The 21,457-nt window shown below is 39.1% G+C and overlaps 1 protein-coding gene across 10 annotated transcripts in view; it reads right to left on the bottom strand.

The window, feature by feature from the left end:
• The window catches only part of adgrb1a (adhesion G protein-coupled receptor B1a), a 218,172-nt gene extending 200,430 nt beyond the window's left edge, over nucleotides 1-17,742 (bottom strand). For 6 of the 10 annotated variants that reach the window (XM_040008482.1, XM_040008476.1, XM_040008483.1 and 3 more), the window contains exon 1: nucleotides 17,160-17,741. The gene's annotated coding sequence lies outside the window, so the exon portion shown is untranslated. Of the gene's footprint in view, nucleotides 1-12,435; nucleotides 12,855-17,159 lie in introns of all 10 variants that reach the window. The other 4 variants (XM_040008479.1, XM_040008477.1, XM_040008478.1 and 1 more) reach the window with 4 other exon arrangements.
• Nucleotides 17,743-21,457: the final 3,715 nt, after the last annotated feature.

Raw genomic sequence — 21,457 nt, 5'->3', positions numbered from 1 at the left:
CCGGGCCACGGACCGGGACTGGTTCGTGAGACATTTGGTACCGAGCCGTGAAAGTTGAGGCTCGGGTGTGAAATTTATGGTTTTCAGATGTTTTTATTGTTTTTTATTGTTATCGTTTCAATTGTTTTTATCATTAACTCGGTTTCCCTGAGTCTTTTCCCGTGTGTTATGAATAAATCTTCTTTTTAGTGGTATCAGTACTGGTTTTATTTTGTTCTATTTATCCACAACACCTTAAAGGCCATGAAAACATTGTTGGACATAAACCAGTCCGTAACGCAAAAAAGGTTGGGGACCACTGGTCTACAGGTGAAGGGCACATTTGGGCCACAGATTCATTATAGAGTTAGAACACCTTAAAACATAAGGAGGGAAGTACAGATATGTTTACTGCAAAGTAGTATTTACTTTTAAGGTAGACTAACAGTTAAAGATGAACTACAGAGTATCAGTTATTGCCAATTCCCAGATGCTGATAGAGGACTAAAACTAAAAGTTGGGGGTTAAAAGTGGAATTTAGAAGTGTCCACAGGGTAATGACACCCTGTGACTGTGTTTGCACATCTTCATTGTTGATAACAGCAGACATCAGGACACCTCAATCCCCACATGTCCTCCCTGTAATTACCACTAGGAGGCTGAAATGAATGCGTCACCCCAGCTGACAACTGAGTTTCACTGGAAACCTGTCACACGATTCTCAGCACCGCTTTCCTTTCTGTCTTTGTCATCTCTTTTTCTTCTGCCTCTATCTATCCCCCTGCAGTCGCTGCCTATGCTGCGCTCATTTTAAACACCTGCGGGCTGTTGGTGTGATTCTTCAGCGCAGAAGTAAGTAAGTAAATAAATAAATAAAATAAAATAAAATAAATAAAATACCACGACATGCCTTTAGGGCACAATTACCCAATGCCAGCTACTATTTGTGGAGTTTTTCCACAATCATTTCCTGAGGGAAGGGGATAGAAAGTCCACACAGCACATCCCTCCCCCAAGTAATGGATTTATGATACCCTCTCAACCTTCCATATGGACCCATTGGCTAAATATACATAATCAACTCACACATACCCCCCTGAGCACCTCCTGACTGATTTAACCAAACATGTCCCACAACATACATGCATATCACACAGGGCCATGCACACTTTTAATATTCAGTATATAACACTGACTGCATTCATATAAAATCTACATTTACTTGACACTGTATGAGATTCGTTGCCTTCTAACATCTCACAAGTTTGTAATTTATTTTGTGATATTTTGTGTTGCACTGTTAACTTCCCATGTCTGCCTCTATTAATAGTAACTTCTGCCTGAAGCATATTGTGAATTCTTACTGTAGTCCATTGGCTCTTTCTACTCATATATCTGAGCGTGAAAGTCTAATCTTGATCTTGATGATAGTTGCTTAAAAAAGATACTCCAGGGCTTTGTCACTCTTCAAGTAGGACATTTTTTTCTTGACATTTGATTTTGCAGAAGCCTGTGGCTCACACCACCGACACCTCTGGGCAGAGGAGCAAGCAAGTCTTGAGAAAGTATGTGAAGCACTGGAACTGACAACTGGCTGAAATATCACTCACTTTTACTGAAAAAATGTTAAACACTATTAATAAAGATATTTATTGCTTGCAGCTATGCAATCTTTTACCCCTACATAACAAATATATGGCGTGGGGTTTTTTTTAGCTCTTCCCCTACAGGTATGGCTGCTTTCATTGACAGGTACTAAATCAGTTGCACATGGCATTTTTATTTCATATAAAAAAAATTTTAAAAGTGAAAATAAGTTGGCATAGGCAGTGTAAAATCAGTGACATATCTTCAGGTTCTGAAAACTGATGCCAATATGAAAGCACTTAAACATGCATTCTTTCCACTGGCCAGCAGGGGCAACCCAGAAACAAATAGAGGTTGGAGGGGAGACCATTCTCATTCCCAATGTGTAACATACCTACGATTTGTCACGTCCCGAGGCGTCCCATAGGAACGCGAAAGGTGAAGATCCCGGCGGTAACACGGTTCCAGGCGCGTATTCCAGCCCTAACCCTAACCACAACCTTAACCCTATCAGATAGTTCTTTCCAAAGTGATTCATGATGAGAAAGTAAAATAAATGTAGGGTGTACAAATAGATGTACACGTGTAGATTCATTCCAAACAGTTCTCATGTTTCCATATGTGTAACATACAGACGGGTTGTCACATAGCGTAGGTATGTTATGTTTTGGGATGAGAACATGTTGTGGAGGGAAGACAGCCTCTGTGCTCTGTAACCTTGGTAAATACTTTATGGGCTTTATGTGCTGTCCGTGATATGGTCACTGGCCACATCCATAGCTGACATGCTAGTTGGATCCACCAAAACGGAACTGTGGAAATGTTCAGACTTCAAAACACAACATCAGTAATCAATACGTGGTTAGTATTGGTTACCAGTTGGTGGGTTAGCCATCTTTTTGTACTGTCTGTGTGAGTTGGTAAATATATTTGAGTGGAAATACCCAAATAAAGTCTATGAAATCTGGGAATAGACGAGTTATGCAGCAAGAAAGCTCAAACCTGGGGCTCCTACGGGCTTCGGGGCACTTTTCCCTGCTGGTCATAAGGCCTTGCCAATGCTTAATATCTACAGTGAATTAATGGATCTTGAATGAGAATTTGTGCATGGCTTTCTCTCTCTCTCTCTCTGTGTGTGTGTGTGTGTGTGTGTGTGTGTGTGTGTGTGTGTGTGTGTGTGTGTGCTATATCACTCTGTGATTGTGTGTCCCTGATGGCTGGCCAGGGTGTACATGGCTGATTACACACATTGACAGGCCCACTTCATCAATGTATAGTGAGCCTGTGGCAGCTACCTGCACCCTTCTTTTACTCACAAAGCACTTTCTTTTTACAGTGAGCTGCGTCTCTGTTTCCTGCCCCAAACTTTCAGTTTCTCTGTTTTTACAAAACCCTTATTTTGGTCCGCATGTTATTTCTGCTACGTGACCCTACATTAAAGTAATGGGCTGTGGTATTTTCATTGAAATTACAGTCTGTTTTGCTGCTCTTATGCTGATGGAAAGTATAGCTAGCTCATAAAACTTTTAACATTTGGTGTTCTGAAAATGGTTCTTTCACCAAGAAAAATCATTGAGTGTGCAGCAAGTGAGGCATGTTGTTTCCCATTTCTTTGGCAGAAATGAAAGACTTGGGTAGTTAGCATGAGCAGTGGCTGAACAGACAGTGAAAACAGTGCCAGCTGCAGAAACTCAAACTTCATCAACATTAAAAAAAAAAATCTAATCTGCTCATTCAGCACAGGCAGAGATGAAGCATTCAGAGACGACGCCAGAGAGGGCAGATGGTGGAGAGGGTAAATTAAAGGCCAACAACAAAAATCACTTCCAACACATTCAGTCTTCATTAGACACCAGAGAAGGGGGAAGCGGGACAACAGATTCTTAATTTGGTGCCTTTTGTCACTTTTTGCCCACACGGTGCTCTCTTTGACCCGGAGTCATGCTCACGACTGCAATTTAATATTTTGCTCCACAGAAGGTTGGTGTCTAAAACTCTGGGGAGCCAACAGAGCTGTCACTACTGTAGCTGAGATCAGAGGCACACTGTTTACAACACTGATCAAAAAAGAAGGCTCTTTTCAATATTGTTCACCTGTAAATGCAAATGTACAAGATATTTACCCCTTCAGATTAAAAGCTGTGTTTGAGTCTAGTCAATTTGATTGGATAGACCAGTGTTGTATGGCAACATTTCAAACAGGTAACGTCCCAGGTGAAACAAGACTTTAAAGATGCTCCTGGCTACTGAGGCATTGAAAGCTGTAAATGTCCTCAAGGGAGAAAAGTGGGCAGCCAACAATTTTCTGGAGCAGTGAAAATGACCCTCTGGAGTGTCTCCTGTCTACTGAGGAGCAGCTGGTGAACCATGCAGAGAAGTAATAGCTCAGCAGATTCTCAGTGGAATAGCAGACACGAGCAGTTTTTTAGCCAAGATGTTCTTTCAGAGAAACAGAGGAGTCGCTGTTGACTACCATTTTTCTATGTGTATTTTCAATTTACGCTTAGATTTCAAGGTTGATTTCTTTCTCTTCTTTCTTGAGTGTGTCTCTTTCACTGCATAAAAGCTACCAGCCATACTAGCTAACATGACCCAAAGGAGTCTAGCTCATATAGCCCCTAATGCTAATTATCTGTTATTCCATGTTGACAAAGATAACTGATTGATTTATTTTTTGATGAGCAAAGTTCAGGAAAAGGGCATGATTTACGGAGGATTTAGAATTGAACCACCAAGCTAGGTTCCTTCTGGTTAGTGAACACAAAAAACTGTGAGCTAACTAACGTTGTAAATATGGCCTGGGTTTTACTAAGTATCTGTATTTTGCTGAGAATATTTATAAAACGAACATTTAATATACCTGACCTTTATTTTACTTTTAATATCTTTTTTAGATAATCCAGTATGGTAAAATATAGCTACTAATTATAGCACGCTAATACAATATTACTAAATAATATTAAATGTTACAAAAATTTAAAAGCAATTAATAAATTTGAATCTTTAATGAAGTCTTTTCTGTTTCTAGCAACCAAAATATTTAGTTTATGAGATGTTTTTTGTATAATTATTTTCTCATTATCATGACTCCACATGAATCCTCAATAACATACGTATACAATAATATGTAATACACCAAGCTGTTCTGGATGATGCTAGCTACCACAGGTGCACTTTACTTGCAGGTGCCATCAACAGTTTTACAGATATTTATGCAGAGAGCCTTTAACTTAGGACTGTTGGATCTGAGATTGTTATTTACAGATGATCTAAATCACATCCCCCTGAAGTCTAGGGTTATTAAAACACAGTGACTAACTAGTCACTGAACATGACAACAGCTAAGACCGCCAGTTTTACACGTGATAAAGGAAAACTGAAAACTGTGTGAAGTGTTGCAGGGCACAAAACAATAACTCTATAAGAGCTGTAACAGTTACTTTTTGTTGATTGCTTTGGTTTTAAGCCTGCTCTCATTAACCTCACATCGAATGGCAGATGGCTCTGAGAGAATTCTCTTAAAAAATGTTGCATCAAACATCAGCAACATTAGAGACTAGCTGCTAAAACTAACAGAGTCTTCAGCAGCCTTAGAGAATCATAGTTCACCAGCAAGCTGGTAAAGACCAAACACACACACACAAAGAAAATATTAAATTTGCGTCTTCAAGATGAATAGATGAATTCTATTCACGTTACATAAATTCAAGTTATTTGTTAATGGCCTTACATGAACTATTTGCAGTTCTGTTACCCCAGGAATGTGTCCAGGAAATCATGACTATGTCTTTTTTCAGATCAGTAGCTGTAACAAAATCATATACATACACATACTATTTTCATCACTATTTTTTCATATTCACAGTCACCACATGCCCTAAACTTGAAAGCATCTGGCCTCATATCTACAGGCAAGACAGGCAAGATGGTTAAGAAGAGTCAGGGTGACCTTTTGGCTCCATTGCTGACAGCCACTATTATGGACAGGATTAGTAGGGAGTATATAAGAGGGGCAGCTCAGGTTGGATGGTTAAGGGCTAAAGTAGGAGAGACTGAGCTGGTTTGGACATGTGCGGCGGAGAGAGACTGGGTATACTGGGAGAAAGATGTTAGCTGTTCAGTTTGACATATTTTTGTTGAGGTAAAATGAAATTACACATTTTCTGGTTCTTACAATTGTTCACATTTGCAGCCGTGGTGAACTTACTCTTTAAGAATTATTTTTTATTTTATAGGTTGCCAGTGTTACTAAATTTTATTTATTTAGATTTAATCTCTGTATTCCTTATTTTAAGCCAACAAAATAAATAGAGTAGATTTAATATTTCTGGTGTTGGTACTTAAAGTTAACCTTATGAAACCCTTCAATGTCTCTACAAGCATAATTTCACAAATTGCCTGGGTTTATTTTACAACAATCTTACCAGTTTTTTCTCAAATTTGCATTTTTTCTGAAAGACTGTGGTCTCGTTGGACGCACTGGAGTTAATGTGAATTGTTCTGGGAAAACAGGAAAGAGCTGCAGCGAGCAGCTTTTACTGTAACAGAAGCCGAGTCTATAGCCACTGGCTGTACCATCCCTCAGGATTAAATCTCCCGTTTCTTCGGGACGGAAGTGAGACAGTAGCAAATAACACTCTTCTTCCACTTCTCTTAAGTCAATGACCTGAAAAGACCTACGATAAAGTTGTGGAGGGAAAGAGGGAAAACACTGAGGGCCACAGACACTGAACAGTTGACAGAGGCTATCACTGTCAGAGGATACATGCTGACCCACACCATCCATCACACAGAGAGGAGAGGAGACGAAAGGAGGGGAGAGAAGAAGAGCTGGAAGAAGATGAAAGGGCAAGGGAGGACGAGAAAGCAGCATTAAGAGCAATGGCTCTCAGAAGAAAAGAGCACAGATGATCAAAATTTGAGAAGAGAAAACTTGTGAGGTTGAAGAGGGAGATGATGAAAAAGGAGGAGAGCTAAATCAAGCACTATAGATCTAAGAGAAAAATGGGGAAGAGGGAAAAAAAAGAAGTAAGACAAAGGAGAAGAGAAATTTAAGAAGACAAGAGAGGAGAGCAAAGAAAATGAGATATTTGTACAAAAAAAAAATTTGTGGGGGGAAAAGGACAAATTGATTTATAAGAAATTAAATAAGGGAAAATAAGTAAATACAAAATGTGAAATAAGAAATGTCAGTTATTCTGCGCTCTTTCAAACTGATCTAGCCTGTTTTCTTAATTGTCTTTCTTAGCCCACTGTTAGCTCCACATGAAGGGGCATAACAGCAAATTAACAAGTGCTCAAGTCGACAAAATATGCCGAGCTCAGTATCCAACTGCAGCATCGTGTAAGTGCAGTAAAACAACATCATAGATGTAATGAGGTGAAACGTGGAGGGGTCACAAATAAATGCTTCACTTCAGCAGAGCTGTTGTACAGCACAGCTGACAGTGGCAGATTGGAAAGTCAGCGCTTTAAGGCCACATGTTTTCCATTTTGGAAAAGACAAAAAAGTTTCCAAAGATGACAAATTGCTGCCAGATGACCTCTAAATGTATGCTAGGAGAACTTGTGCGCTTTTCCTGCGCTGTAAAACAAAACAAAAAAGGTAAAAAAAAAAAAGTAATTTCACAATATTAGTTAATACTGTATATATAAATATGTGAATTTTGATGCAATGAGAAAAAGATATCAGTAAATATAGTTTCTATGATTTTACATAAATGTATTTAATTGTTTTCACCATAAAAAAAAGAGTACAGCATTTACATGAATTAATACACTGTCCAAATAATTACTATAATTTCACAGTTTTTTAAAGCATCTTTTTAAATTATTGACAAAAATTGGTAAAATTAGAGAAAAGTCAAACTAATAGAAATGCCTATTCTCTATAGATTTATTCTTAAGATATTTTAAAAAGATACAATAAATATTAAATGCATGGATAATTTCATATAAGTTAACACATATGTTTCTAATTTCCCAAAATCTTTTCATACATTGTAGTTCTGGGCTAAAGGATGCTGGGCCTTTGTCAGAAATAGACTCCACGAGGATGGCATAGTTTGGTCAGAATAGAGTGGGATAGCTGGGGTATCATTTTATTGTATTAAACTATTAATATTGATTAAATGAACAAGATTCACATGAAATGACATCATAAAACAGGAGCATAAATCTAGTGTAAATCTAAAGCTTTAGATGTGAGAGGTGGACACAAATGTAAAGATGATTTTTTTCTAACACGAGAGCTGACTTTAAGCATACACTAACATATCCCACACATGAGCTGGGACACTCTCTGATCATCCTTTATGTAAAACCCTTTGATCACGAGGACTCGTCGAAGAGACCTGAGTAAATTGAATCCAACTTGAAACTTGTGAGCTGCCTTAAGCAATCATGTAACTTGAATTTGCCTACTTTGATGCTGTGGACTCTTGCTAAATATCCTTACATTAGTTCACATCTAAATTACACTTTGGAAGCCAGCCTTTCCTCTCGGTTTGTTAGGATTCCTTACCCCTAAACACAAATAATACTGGCACGAGCTACAAAGAAAAGGAGAACCATCACTCGAGGTCAGACCTTAAAGTTCGACTTAAAGGAGGTTTTAAAACAGAGCAAATCTTTACTGAAGGTAAAACTACTCTACAATGAACTCTCGGATCAGATGTCAGATGTTTTAAATAGAAATATAAACATTCAAACAAGGTAGGAAGAACATATTTTAGAAATCGTCTACCTCTTTGTTTGTTTTCTTATCGGCCTGACGGTTCAGCAAATAGCCAATGCGCTGTATAGCATCAACATGAAAAACAATAGCGCTGCTATTCAGTGCTGCGTAGCTGATCCTACATCTGGAGAAGTGTGCCGTTCAGTGGGGAGAGTGGTAATAACCCTGATTAGTTCCAGTGTTGATGGCTGCTTGTGGAGCTTCCAGGGGAGAGTTGAATAGAGATGGAAATCAGGGCTTAGCTACGGATGATTATCTAGCCACTCCAGATCAAAGATTTCCCTCTGTCTCATCACAAAGGATGAAGAAAAGATCATTTCATCCCATGCTGTGAAACTACCTGTGCCTGTTTTCTTGAAATATGCTGAAAAAGATCAGCAAAGCTGTCTGCATTTAAGCAAACAGACATCAGACACACGCATATGTGCAGACATATGATCATTATTTCATATGTGGCTATACAAAATGAGCCAGAGAGGTGATTTATAAAACAAAACGCTTATGAAAATGCTTCTGAGACTACGCATGGAGCTATGATTATTTAATGAATTAATTAATGAAGTGCCAGGAGTTTGGAAAGTGCAGAAATTGCAGCATAATGTGTTGATAAGAACTCATATTTTTAGCCAATAGGAGGGTCACACTACTGCTGAGAAATCTGTGGAGGAAGCAGAGTGAACCATCTGTGAATTCACAAGCAAGGTGTCTATGTGCAGTATGTGCGTGGGGGGGAAATGCCATGAACAGGCCTACGTGCATGTGGCTCATTTCTGTGGCATTTCTTTAACTCGCAGCACGACAGAGGGAAAGAGATGCCGTGGTCGTGAAGATAAGTTGGGCTTCTTTTGAAAGCTTGGTCTGTTCAGTTATAATGAAGCCTTTGAACATTCAGCTAATACCTGGAGATTTTTGCCAGAAGCTTTTCTTCACATTTTTGTGATTTCCTTTTGAATGAAAAAAGGCACACATTGATTAAAACACTGAAAACAGACATTTTAAGAATGAGCCACATATGTCTGAATTCCCGACTACCCAAGAGGTTAAACCAAAGAAATAAGGTTGATAAAAACAGAGAAATATTGAAGAAACCGATGTTCTGATTTCACAACGTCCCAAAGTCTCAGAGTGCAAACAGAAGCCTCACATTATAAAATAATATTCAAACCCCAGCTTAATGTCTGAGCAGCTGAAAATTCAGTTTTAATCAAACTGTGACACACAAAAAGCATGTCCCATTGTTGTACTTACTTTTCACATGTGGGATGCTACATTTTTTGCATGTATGTTGATACAGTTGGGTAACAATCTCAGTATGTCCAAAGTCCACTTTCTCCATTGGTCCATTATGATGTTTTGTGTTGCCTATTTAAGGCATCTGTTTGTTTTTTGTTCTTTTTTTTAATTAGTGGAAATAAAATGTCCAAAATACAAATTTACTTTAATATATTTGTTGGATATTTGTGCAAATTAGTAACTACGCAGCCATTTAATCATTTCTAATTTGCATATTTAAAAATATTATAAAATAACTCTTTTTATGTGAGAAATCAACTGTGATATCACCAAATTCTTTTTTTTTTCTTTTTAGTAAAAATCTACAGAATCTTCAATTCAGCAACACTTACTTCCAGAAATTGCATTTTTATTCCTGTGTGTGTTTTTACAGAGTGGGTGTACTATTCAGAGTCTGATTTACAGAACATGTACCTAAAGGCATGACTTGTTGACAGTATTTATCATTTTTATGATTCTAATGTCAAGAATAAAATTGAACCTGAGTAATGTTAACATTTCTGCTCCAGAACACACACATTTGCACACTTGGATAATACCTCATTAGCATACTTAAACATAGAAATTCAGAAAAAATTATGGCTTTAACACAAGTTATCAAGCAGCTCTGACCTGAAATGACTAAACAGAAAAAACTATCATGCTAAGCCTTTAATATTAATATTTTTTTTTATTTTTACACTATCTATCTATCTGTGTGTGTGTGTGTGTGTGTGTGTGTGTGTGTGTGTGTGTGTGTGTGTGTGTGTGTGTGTGTGTGTGTGTGTGTATTAAACAGAGTCTGCTGGGTCTTTTTGTCATCACGGGTTTTCCAAGAAGCAGACTGAGGTGTGAAGGTGTTTCCTCTGCTTCTCTTACACACTTGCTAACATGAAGATAAAAATAGCAATCAACCAAGAGAATCGTGCTAATTGAAGACCTTAGCTCACAGCCATGCAGTGCAGATCCAACATACTGTAACTGCTACTACACAAGGGTTCCACCAATATGGGCTGCTAACCAGAAGTCGAATTGAATCATTTTAATGCCTAAAACAAACAAGGTCTAGGGCATAGCACTGGTCTGACTTTACCCCCAGTGTATGAAAAAAAACTGCCCATCTTTGTAAAACAGCTCCTGTATTCATGAGCAGCATGTCCTTTAGGACAGAGACACTGAAAGTCACCTCAAGGCTACACCTTTTCCAGAGAGCTGCCTAAATGTTTAAAGAGCATGAAGCCTAAAAATGGAAAAAGTCTACTAAGATTCCAGAACTCATTTAAAGGAGAGGCCTGCCAAAGGAAGCAAGAAGAACAAACACTGACAGGACAGAATGCTACCATGTAGCTCAGCATTATCTGAAAAACAACAACAACCCAAAACTGTTCTGGTCTGAAAGATAAGAGAAGTATTTTAATCTTAAATCACACTGAAAGCATAGACTGAAACAGACACATAATTAGACAACTCCAGCATGGCCTTATAAATAACTGGTAGGGGGTGAACCTATTACTGCATATAAAGAGATGTCCAACCAGTGTATATTAGTGGCAGTGCTGTGTTAAACATTTGCTACCAGTGTTGAATCTGCGTGGCACTTTTTCAAAATGCACCTGAAGATTTAACCCTGTGAAAAAATTGTGTTTTTAATGTGTTTGGATGAGAGGGGAAACATCTTCAAAAAAACCTAAAAAGTAGTCCAGTCGCTTTAATGCAAGTTCATTTGAATTTTTAAGTGTTTAAGAAAGCATGCAGCAGCAGCTGGTTTGGCTTGCAATGTTAAAATCTACCAGTTATTCAGCCTTTTGTATATCCTGAGAGCTGCACTTAGTTTCTTTTGACTGGATTCAAGGACAGACTGAACTTGTTCTTGTCTAACTGTAGCAACTGAGGAAGTGCCTCCAATTACAGAGGATGTGCAGTGTATAATCATGTCATCATTAACATTCCCAATAAAATAAATCGAACCACGTACAGGTCCCTGTGGTTGTGTTTTATTTCACTTAAATATAGTTCATCGTTTCAGTTGCCTAACCTAATCGGTCTCCAGGTCTTCAAGTTCTGATTCTGCAAAAGTGAGGGTTTTTTTTGTTTACATTTCATTTTCACTTAATTAATTTTGCTTTTGTTTGGTTGGATTTACGCACAAAGAAGAATTCACAGTTTACTCAGAAAGTCCTCATCAATTTTGTTGGTGTCTTCCATAGTCGTGAGTCTCTCCCCATCAATTATATAACTAATGATCTAAAAAATAAAGAACACCAGGACAGTCAGCTTTGTGTTTCACTTAGACTGAAGCCTCAGGTGCCCTTAATCTGTTTCAACAACACTATCCTCAGCGTGAAAGGCAGTGGTAAAATCATGTTGTTGCTTATTCAGATAGCTCAATACTCTGAAGCCTTCTTTCTTTGGAATGGTGAGCAGTGTCAAGTGCCTTGGATAAATCAATAAACCAGTACTACAAAACATGCTTTCCTAACCAAAGACTTAATTATACCACTGACCACCTTTAAGTCTGCGGTACCAGTACTATGCTGTTTTCTTCTCACTTTAGTTCATTGCTTATCCTCGCTGGTTATTGGAGTTTAGGTATCTGCCATTTGCCCTTGACTGGGCATAGTATTTCTCCTAATATTATTATTGTTAGTAGTAGTAATCATAATGCTAATAATATCACTAATATTAGTAGTATCATTGTGTCATTTCAACACGCACTTTTAAAAAAACTCAGGAAATCTACAAATTTGGTGACCAGTGCTGATCAGATGCTGACCTTCGTGGTATAAAGAGTGAAGTTTAGTTAAGTTCAGTTTTGCTCCTCTGTTCTTCAGACACTTGTTTACAGACAACAGATACCTTACCTTCCTTTTACACCTCAGCACAGGAATGATTAAGTGATTACAACACGTTGCCTTTGCTTTAAAGATGGCTGTCATTCTGTCTGTAAATGAGCAGAGAAATAAACAGGGGTACAGTGCATAAACACTCATCACTTAAAAAGCAGGACTTTTCTCCCCTGACAACAATATCCAATCATACAGTCTGTGATGTTAAAACACTTTGCACAGCAGCAACAATTATGACCACAGACACAAATGTGAAACAAAACCAGCATAAAAAAGTGAACGCCACAGTGATTCTGCTTTAGACACATGAATAGAGGCTGTAGCAGGAAACTGCTTCAACAGGTACCTGTTAAAGTTCAGGGTCTGGCTGCTTGGGTCAGCATGCACTCAGCTTTCACTCTGGGTTCTTGGCTAGCTTAGGATTAGCATGCTGCCTGTGCAAAGAACCAAAGTTGGGTTAGCAGCATAATGTGGTTGTTTGTGTTCTGGATGCAGTTAAAAAATAAATGTCCATATCCACACTTTAAACTGTCACTTTTTTTCCCTGTGAAACGTGAACTGAAATCAGCCAATTGCAGCACGAGTGCAAGAACCAATAAGCAGGATCAATAGGCAGACAGGCTGACAATTCCAAGGAATTGGACTACTGGTTTTCTGTAAGAAGCGGTTCTCGATTCCCATCACAAACCATGCTGTTGTTTTGTTTATCTCTCATCATTTCAATACATCACTAGTTGAAGCTTTGCAGAAACAGTGCAAATATCTATCAAAAATAATATTTTACAGCGTCTTTTTATGGTTTATATCCAATTTATATTTTGGTGCTAAATTTAGGTGCAAAAAGTAAGGTGATTATCTCCCTTAGAACAGGCCGACCCCACCACATTAAACGGAGTCTGTGACTGCATACCCACTGCTTGTCAAAAGTCATACACTGAGTATATGCCTGCTCTAAGTTTTTATTTAGTGTGCTTGTTTTTGTCAGGAATCATGTACAAAAAAAACTTTGAGTCTGAGAAAGGTGTCAGTGCCAGCATTTGGCCTCAAACTAATCATCAGACCACAAAGCACACTGCCATGACCTCCAAGCTACAGCTACACCTACCTCTAAGTCAGCCAACTATTTTCATAAGCCCTGCTTCACACGTTGTGTTAAGTCAGTGTGGCGGTTACATGGTTGTCAGCCAGTTCCCCCTTCACTCTCACACTTGCACGCGCACACACATACACATTGGCCAAGGCTCATTAAGCTCCTTCCCAAGCTCCTCATTTTGTCCCTAATTAGGGGAACCAATGGTTTTGCAGGATCTGGTCAACCTCTAAGTCACTCCAAGCAAAGATATCCTCCCCACAGTACTGTTGAGAAGCCATTAGAAACTTTCAGGACATTGGATGTTGACATGTTTCACCTTTAAAGCGCCTGTGTGACTAGCCTGTCATTGCTGACTGATTGCTGTGTATTTACTCCAAAACGTAATGGGTGTCACACAAAAAGTGATCTGTGGAGCTCGGAGGCAGCAGAAAGGCACTGTGTGTCTACGTCACACAGCTCTCTGTCTCTAGCTCGCCTTTAATGCATCTTCTATCGTCCCACAGACTGTCTCCTCGTCACCCATCTATTCATCTCCCCTCTCAATGGCTCCCTCTGTTCCCCTCGACTCACTATTTCCTCTTCATCCCTCTGATGTCACAAATTCAGATATGAGCTTCTCTGATAGAACACACACCCTTGGACACTGCAGCTTTGTTTGAAAAGACAGCGATCAGTGGATGCGAAGAACTAGGGAAGGGGAACAAGTCGACAGTGCGGTTATTTTCCAAAGCTGCAGGAGACTGTAAAATGCAGAAACAAAGGGAGACATGTAGGCTAAAAAAACATGCATGAATGCTTCTGAAAAGGCCTGCGTTGTGTTGCTGCCTTGTCTCATCCCTGTGGCTCGGAGCCAGCCGTGCATGCCAGGGCACTACTGTTGAGTCTATTTCTGTTATCTGCTCTCTTTCCCGCGAAGAAGAAACAGCTGACCGCTAATATCGCTACCTGGGAGGGGGTGAGACAAGACTTCTCAGACCTGGCGCTGTCTCAGAAATACATATGCTTACAAAGGATCACACACTTGGCTCTCGGATGAGTTTTGTGGCACCCGTTGGGAGGATTTGTTGGCACAGTCGCATAAACACGTACTTGTCTTTCAATGACAAAACCAAAAGAAAAACACAGTCAGTGTTTGGAAGGTCTAAACAACCATTTTGTTTCTTTTGTAGTTAAACTGTTTAGTAGAATTAATTCTGTGTTGACATATGACCCTCAATTCTGCTTCTTTTCCCCTGTAGTGTACGGAGGCCTTTTCCTGTTAAAAGGTAGTTCTTCCTCTCCACAGTCACAAAGTGCTTGCTTTGTTACTAACCCTTTTTTTTCTTCCAAATCTTGACAAACAGGGCACAACTAATACTGATTCTAACTGACCCATTTAAAAAAAATCCAAAAAGTATATTTTGCTTTTATCCGACAGTTGTGGCTGTGGTTGGCAGTCATGATATAGACCTCCCAGGGTTATTAACCTGAACTAACAAATTTAAGTCATCTGAACATTTAACTTAAAAATCAAGAATAAGAAGAGGTCAAAATGTGTTAAAACAACACCATGAGATTTTGGAGAATGCAGCATGTCTTAAACAGAGATAGTGGCATGGGTTCAAAGTAAGGTTTGGTGAGCTTGGAGGGGTGATCGGCTGAATTAAAGTCCCTGACAGTGATGGGGATTTTACATGTGTTAAATGCATCGATAAAGGAGAGCAGAGAGTTGAGTTTAAAATGATAATGCACAGACGACACTTGCTATCAACGCGGCAAGGGTGTATTTAATATAATGTGACCTTTTCAAGCCTACTGTTTGCATCTGACCTGGAATGCATACGCAGCATCGGGCTTTTCAAAGCCAACAAGAATTTCATTATTTTGAGTTCCAATGGTGTTTTATTGCCTTAGGGCTTTTACACAATATCTTGTTGAACAGTTATTGATTCAAGCGCAGAAATGTTGATACAAATCTTTCATATCAATCACTGAGTTCTGATATTTTCATGGGTAGAAACAACATTTCAGTATAAAACATATGAAGGTGCAAAGCCTTCAAGAATTCCCAGTATCAACAGTTTTTTGGCTGTTTTTCAATAATGTCATTCAACCTTAGATCACTTGTTGAGATGCCAAACTTTTTTTAAAATTAAAATATACAGTACAGTTTTTCAGGGACAGGGAACTTAAAGGGTGGGGGTTATATGTTCCCTGTCGTGTGGTTCATGACTTAAGTCTTATCCGAGGATAGGCTGTGTTATAGAGCGCCCCCCATTAGTATGATGTGAAAAATTAACATGTCAGAGTTTAATATTTTGATATACAGAGAAGAGCAATTATCTCTTTAACTATTTTTAAAGTAAAGGAAATCCAATGATAATGGTTATAATAATAATAATAATGCAATTTTTGAAGTTTTACAGAAACAGCATCGACCATTCATGCTGCATATCCAAGACTGGACATTGCAGCAGTAGCAGAGATGAGGGAGGCTCCTTGCACCAGAAGGGGACAGTGAATGACAACCCATTTTGTTGGCAAATAGGACTGCTGGCGGTCAGTGAGTGATAGCAGGCTGACTGTCACAGAGATGGGCTCAAAGCGCTCATGTGCCTGCTCCGTCTCTGCTTTCACCTCTGCTAGAATTTCACCCTGCTTTATCATCACCTATTACTAAACACAGTTTGAGCACATATGTTGTGTTTTACTGCAAGTAAAATCCATAAAGCATAAAAAAGATTCATCATTATATCCAGGATTAAAATTGGCTCGAGGAAACAAATAGGCTAGATGATGTCAAAAAGGGGACGCAGATGATTAGACCGGTTGTGTCTTTATTCATACCATGATGTTAAAAGAACGCAGACTCCAGTAAGCACTGTGGATAGGTACAGGGGATTTGTTTTTGTTTGTTGTTTGAAAACATTAATGTCAAACTCAAATCAGAATAAGTGCGTGTAAATGTAACCCTCTCTCCCTGACAAAGCTTCACACTGCTTTGAAAATGCATAAGATTTGTATTTCAGCTGGTGGTTATAATATCGCAGTATCTAGAAATGCATAAAAAAAATAACACTGACAATACGTGTTCAATAACGCGCGTGTGCAACGAGTCAAGTAAAGTTAAGCATATTTACAAAAAAAAATTAATTTTGCTGAGATTAATCGTCAGAATAAGAGTTGTCCTTACTCATTCTCGGAATTCCCTAAATGACGCTCTGGCTCCAGTTTAACCTCTGTGAATGAGCGACCAGTTGTTAAATTACACGGAGATAAGTGGCGGTTCCTCCCTAGAGGAACGCGCCTTCTTCCATCCTCTGGGGCTCACCAACTAGCTCAGACAGCGACTGTCCACAGCGGTGCGACTGACTGAGCGCAGCACGGTTGGGTGTGACTTGAGCATACAGCGCTACCCTCAACTACACTGGACAGTACAGGGGGTTGCAACACACAATAAATCTACAGGTATTTTGCGAGTTCGGTCATTTTTTTCTCTTTTATTGTGGCAACAAAAAAGGGGAAAAAACGCCTAATGTGAATTCACAAAACAAAACAAGAAGCGCACACACGTCGAAACTAGCTGTGCTGATGAAATATGTGTGCCTTAAACTTCATAGTTAGCAGCAAGAGTTATATTTTTTTAAAGGATAGAGAAAGATTTTACCTTGAGCAAGTTACCAGTCCTTCTGATGCATAATGACAATGGTCAGAGCTCGGTGCGTTCACGGGGGATTCGACAATTCCAAAAGACGGTAAGTCCTAAGATAAGTCCACAAAACGTATGATAATGAACGGAAATCTCTTCCTATAATGAGCCCAATACATGTGACATTACTAGGATGAAGAGGAGGTTAAAACTCAGACAGGAGTTCTGAATGTCTGCTAGTTCCGACTGCGCGCCCAATGCAAGAAACAGGTTCAAAAAATCCCGACTGCCGCTGTTATTTTCTTACATTGTTCCCACAGATAACATCCCCGCTCTTCATTAACTGTGAAAATAAAATCCTCTTTTTAAGACAGTAATATTTTATTTAGTTAAATTCCACAAATTCTATGATTTCCTCTGAGAAAAAGTTATTCTCCAAATCTGAAATTCTCTCTCGTCCGCAGATCGCGCAGCCTTCCAGGTGAATGTGATCGCTGAATGGAGCGGCGCATCAAAGAGGGCTCGCGCGTGTCTCGGGAACCGCCGTCCCCAGCTCGCGGCTCTGGAGCGTCCTTGCCTGCCTGTGTGTCCGCGCGCAGCAACAGCCGGATTCCTTATTTGGAAGCCCGGGGCTCGCGCTGCAGTCAATGGTTTGAAATTGTACCAACATGACTTCCAGGCAAGTGTTTCAAAATAAAATAGATAAATAGACGCGAAAACGTTGATTGGAGTAATACACACACACGTGTGTGCGCGCGTTGGTGATGGATGTTTCTGATGTATGTGTGTATGATATATGCATTCTTAAGTACACTCAAAAAACTAATTTACTGACTTTACTCAAAAAGTCACAATTATTTTCACATTCCCAAATTGCATTTTCAATACTGAAATCCCAAAACACATCTTGTTTCTGTTGCACACTAAAGCTGCACCTTTATTAAAAAAATAAATAAATAAAAAATAAAAAAATTAAATCCTACAATAAACTGAGGTTTCCCCATGGGAGTGCTTTTATATTGAAGGTAAAAGCATCCACTTTCCTGCCAGATTCTGTCTGTACTGTGTTCAAAGCTGAGGGGGAAGGGGGGGTGGGTTCACTCAGTAGAAAATTCACCCATCAGCCCCCTCTTCTGGAGTCAAACAGCCTCAATTGGATGTTGTGTCAGGGCAGTGGCACCACCTACATTAACACACAGAGAGGGAATGTTAATAAATGGCCATACATACATTTTAACAGGTTATATATATTCAATAACTATACACGCATCACACACAGACACACTCTATCTACAGCTACTATTAGTCTCTGGGAAAAATCTCAGTTTCTGCCCCTTTGAAATGATGCCTTTAACCTCTTAATATCAACACACTTAACAACTGGATCAGGGGTATTGTTTGTGTTTGGTTATGGTTTCCATAGAATTTTCACCTGTTTGGAATACTTACATTGAAAAGCATTTGAGACAAAAAAAAACAAACCTGTAATGTCAACATTTATGGGATGTCATTAGAAATTTAAAATACTAGTTTCTAAAAATATGCATATTAAACTTGTGGCTACAATAAACCCAACCATAATCCATAACCTTAATGGGTTGCTGGTGACCTGGCAGATGGTAACAGGTTTATTACCAAGAGACACGACTTTAGTTTTTCTTTGTAGTGAACTCATAAACAACGAGTGCTATAGTGCTGCAATATTAAGAAAATGAACTGGTTCCTTGTGTGATGCTTACTTTCTTTTATCTTAATATTTTCATAATGCGCTCGAGTGCCACATATACCGTACTATGTAAAAAATTAAGCAAGTTAATAACTGGAATTATTTAAAAAAAAACATTATTTCAGTTCATGTTCCTCATTGCAGTTTGCTTTTGTAATAGCACCACATGGCTTCTGGGATTCCATGGAGTTGTGCCCCCAGGGTGTTGATAATCCAGCCATGAGAATGTGTCAGTTATTTCAAAGATAAATATCAAAGCAGGGATTTTTCTCTTTATTTTCACTATTAATCCGTTTTATGTTCTGAATACATGGAATACAACATAATTACAGACATTAATTAGACAGCCTGTTTTGGTCAGTTTTACTGTGCAAAACATGCATTATGTGATATGTGCAGCTATATTTCCATAGAGGAAATACGTTTGTGTGCATTTCTGCAAGATACTCTGTTGACCTACATTGGATAATTTGAAAGAGTTCTGACCCACGCAATTTCAAGGCCTTGAGCTGAATGTGAACCCATCAGCTGAAATGCACAATGACAACAGTAACTCACCCATATATAAACTGAGACGCAAACAACAATTAGTGGCAACAGTGTGCTAAAAATCGCTGACAGAAAGAAATTCTAACATGATCAAATGAGGAAATCCGTTCCTCATTAGTGACAACCCCAATGAGGAGTGAGTATATTTCGGGTTATATTTTGGGATAGCTGTACAACATCTCCAAAAAACGTTCTATGGATGCCTAGTCAGATGCCCCAAACACCTCCAATAACTGCTTTCAACTGGAAAAAGCTGTTGTATTCTAAGCTTTTCTTGGATGTCTGAGCAGGTGTCAGTAAGCATAGTTTTTTTCAATTCCATTTCAGTTTCAATTAAATTTTACTTATACAGCACCAAATCACAACAACAGTCACCTCAAGGCGCTTTATATTGTAAGGTAAACCCTACAATAATACATACAGAGAAAACCCCAACAATCACATGACCCCCTATGAGCAAGCACTTTGGTGACAGTGGAAAGGAAAACTTCCCTTTTAACAGGAAGAAACCTCCGACAGAAACAGGCTCATGGAGGGGCGGGCCATCTGCTGATTATCGTTGACTGTTAAAGTTAAAAGTTTTGGTTTCTACGTCTTTAACACAGCAGCTTGGTATAATGTCTGCATTACTTCTGATGGGGCCTAATGCTCCCATTTGTTAAAATGTCCATGTGACACAAATGTATTTAACTGGAGGAAACAATGGATCTTGGGGGCAGGGACCATAGCTACAGGCTCAGAGATGCAAACTCATCTCACTCTTTATACTGAACTGCAAACAGCTTGTGATGAAGCCACACACACATCAACCTCAAAATTAAGATATTCTGAGAACTCAAGAATTTATGGAGCTGGAGTCTTTGAATTTTAGCTTAACCCTCTCCACCCTTTGATGAACCCTGAAATCCTGTCAGTAAAATGTAATAGCCATGTTAAAATGCAATATATGTAACAGACTGTGTATGTGACTTGAAATGCTTGATCCTTGACAGTCTCTTATGTTATTGACGCCTCCATGCATTGTCGAGCAAACTTTTTATACCCATTTTATATAACCAGTGTAATTTTGACCACATGCTGAAGTCATTTCACCGTATTGGGATAGAGTGGAGTGTAAATAATATGCAGTGATTTGAATCTCACCTTGAACAGAAGTGTGATCACTGACATAAGAGGCAGTCCTCAGCATTACATTAGGCTTTGCCACATGGAGGTGAAAATGGAAAACTTACATTACTGTGCAGCGCTCTTCATTGGGAAAAGCCCTGCTCTTTCAACACCGCTACAGTTTTGAGGGCACAGTTACAGCTGATGGTGGATAAAATTCTATTTTAACTGAATCATGGAGCTATAGTCAACTGCTGTCTGGCTGGAGAACGTGAAAGAGACGTCTCTACCAAAGTTGTGCTGTCTTTGATTTTTAGAACATTTCTAAAGAAACTACAGTATGTACCTCACTGTAGGCCATATCTTTTTTGTCACTGACCATCCAAGAAGTCTGTGCTTCATTTTTGGCCATCTCAGTCTCTCACTAATTGGATGAGCTTTGCACCAATATAGCGTTTGCATACAGCTTGCCAGCCAATCTTGCTAGCCCAGGCAGATAACTTTGCATACTAGCTTGGTCCAAACATGGTCAGTTCTGGCTTAGAAAAAGCATCATGAGGCTTCAAGCATTGAAAAAAAGAGCATTTAAAAGCAACACCCCCTGTCCTAATGCCTCATAGTGACATGGAGACATTAACGAGAACTTCATTAATGTTCAATTAATACAAATGCCAAGATGTAAATGTTTCCTGCCACCTGGCTTTTCCATGCTGGAATTCTGGGAGCATCAACTTTTGACTGGGCACAGCACGGTGGTGTGGCGGTTAGCACCGTTGCCTCACAGCAAGAAGTTCTGAGTTATGTATTATGTTGGCATCTGAATTATGCAAAGTTACATTAGTAAAGACTAAGATTAAAAGTATGGAGCCGGAAATGAGCAGAATGGGTTACCTTTAAGTAAGTGCATCATGCTTCAGCATACTCTGTTTTTATA

Source organism: Simochromis diagramma, unplaced genomic scaffold, assembly GCF_900408965.1.
Source record: "Simochromis diagramma unplaced genomic scaffold, fSimDia1.1 OVJJ01000313.1, whole genome shotgun sequence".
NCBI classification, from domain to species: Eukaryota; Metazoa; Chordata; class Actinopteri; order Cichliformes; family Cichlidae; genus Simochromis; species Simochromis diagramma.
This window is presented reverse-complemented; position numbering and strand designations above follow the sequence as displayed.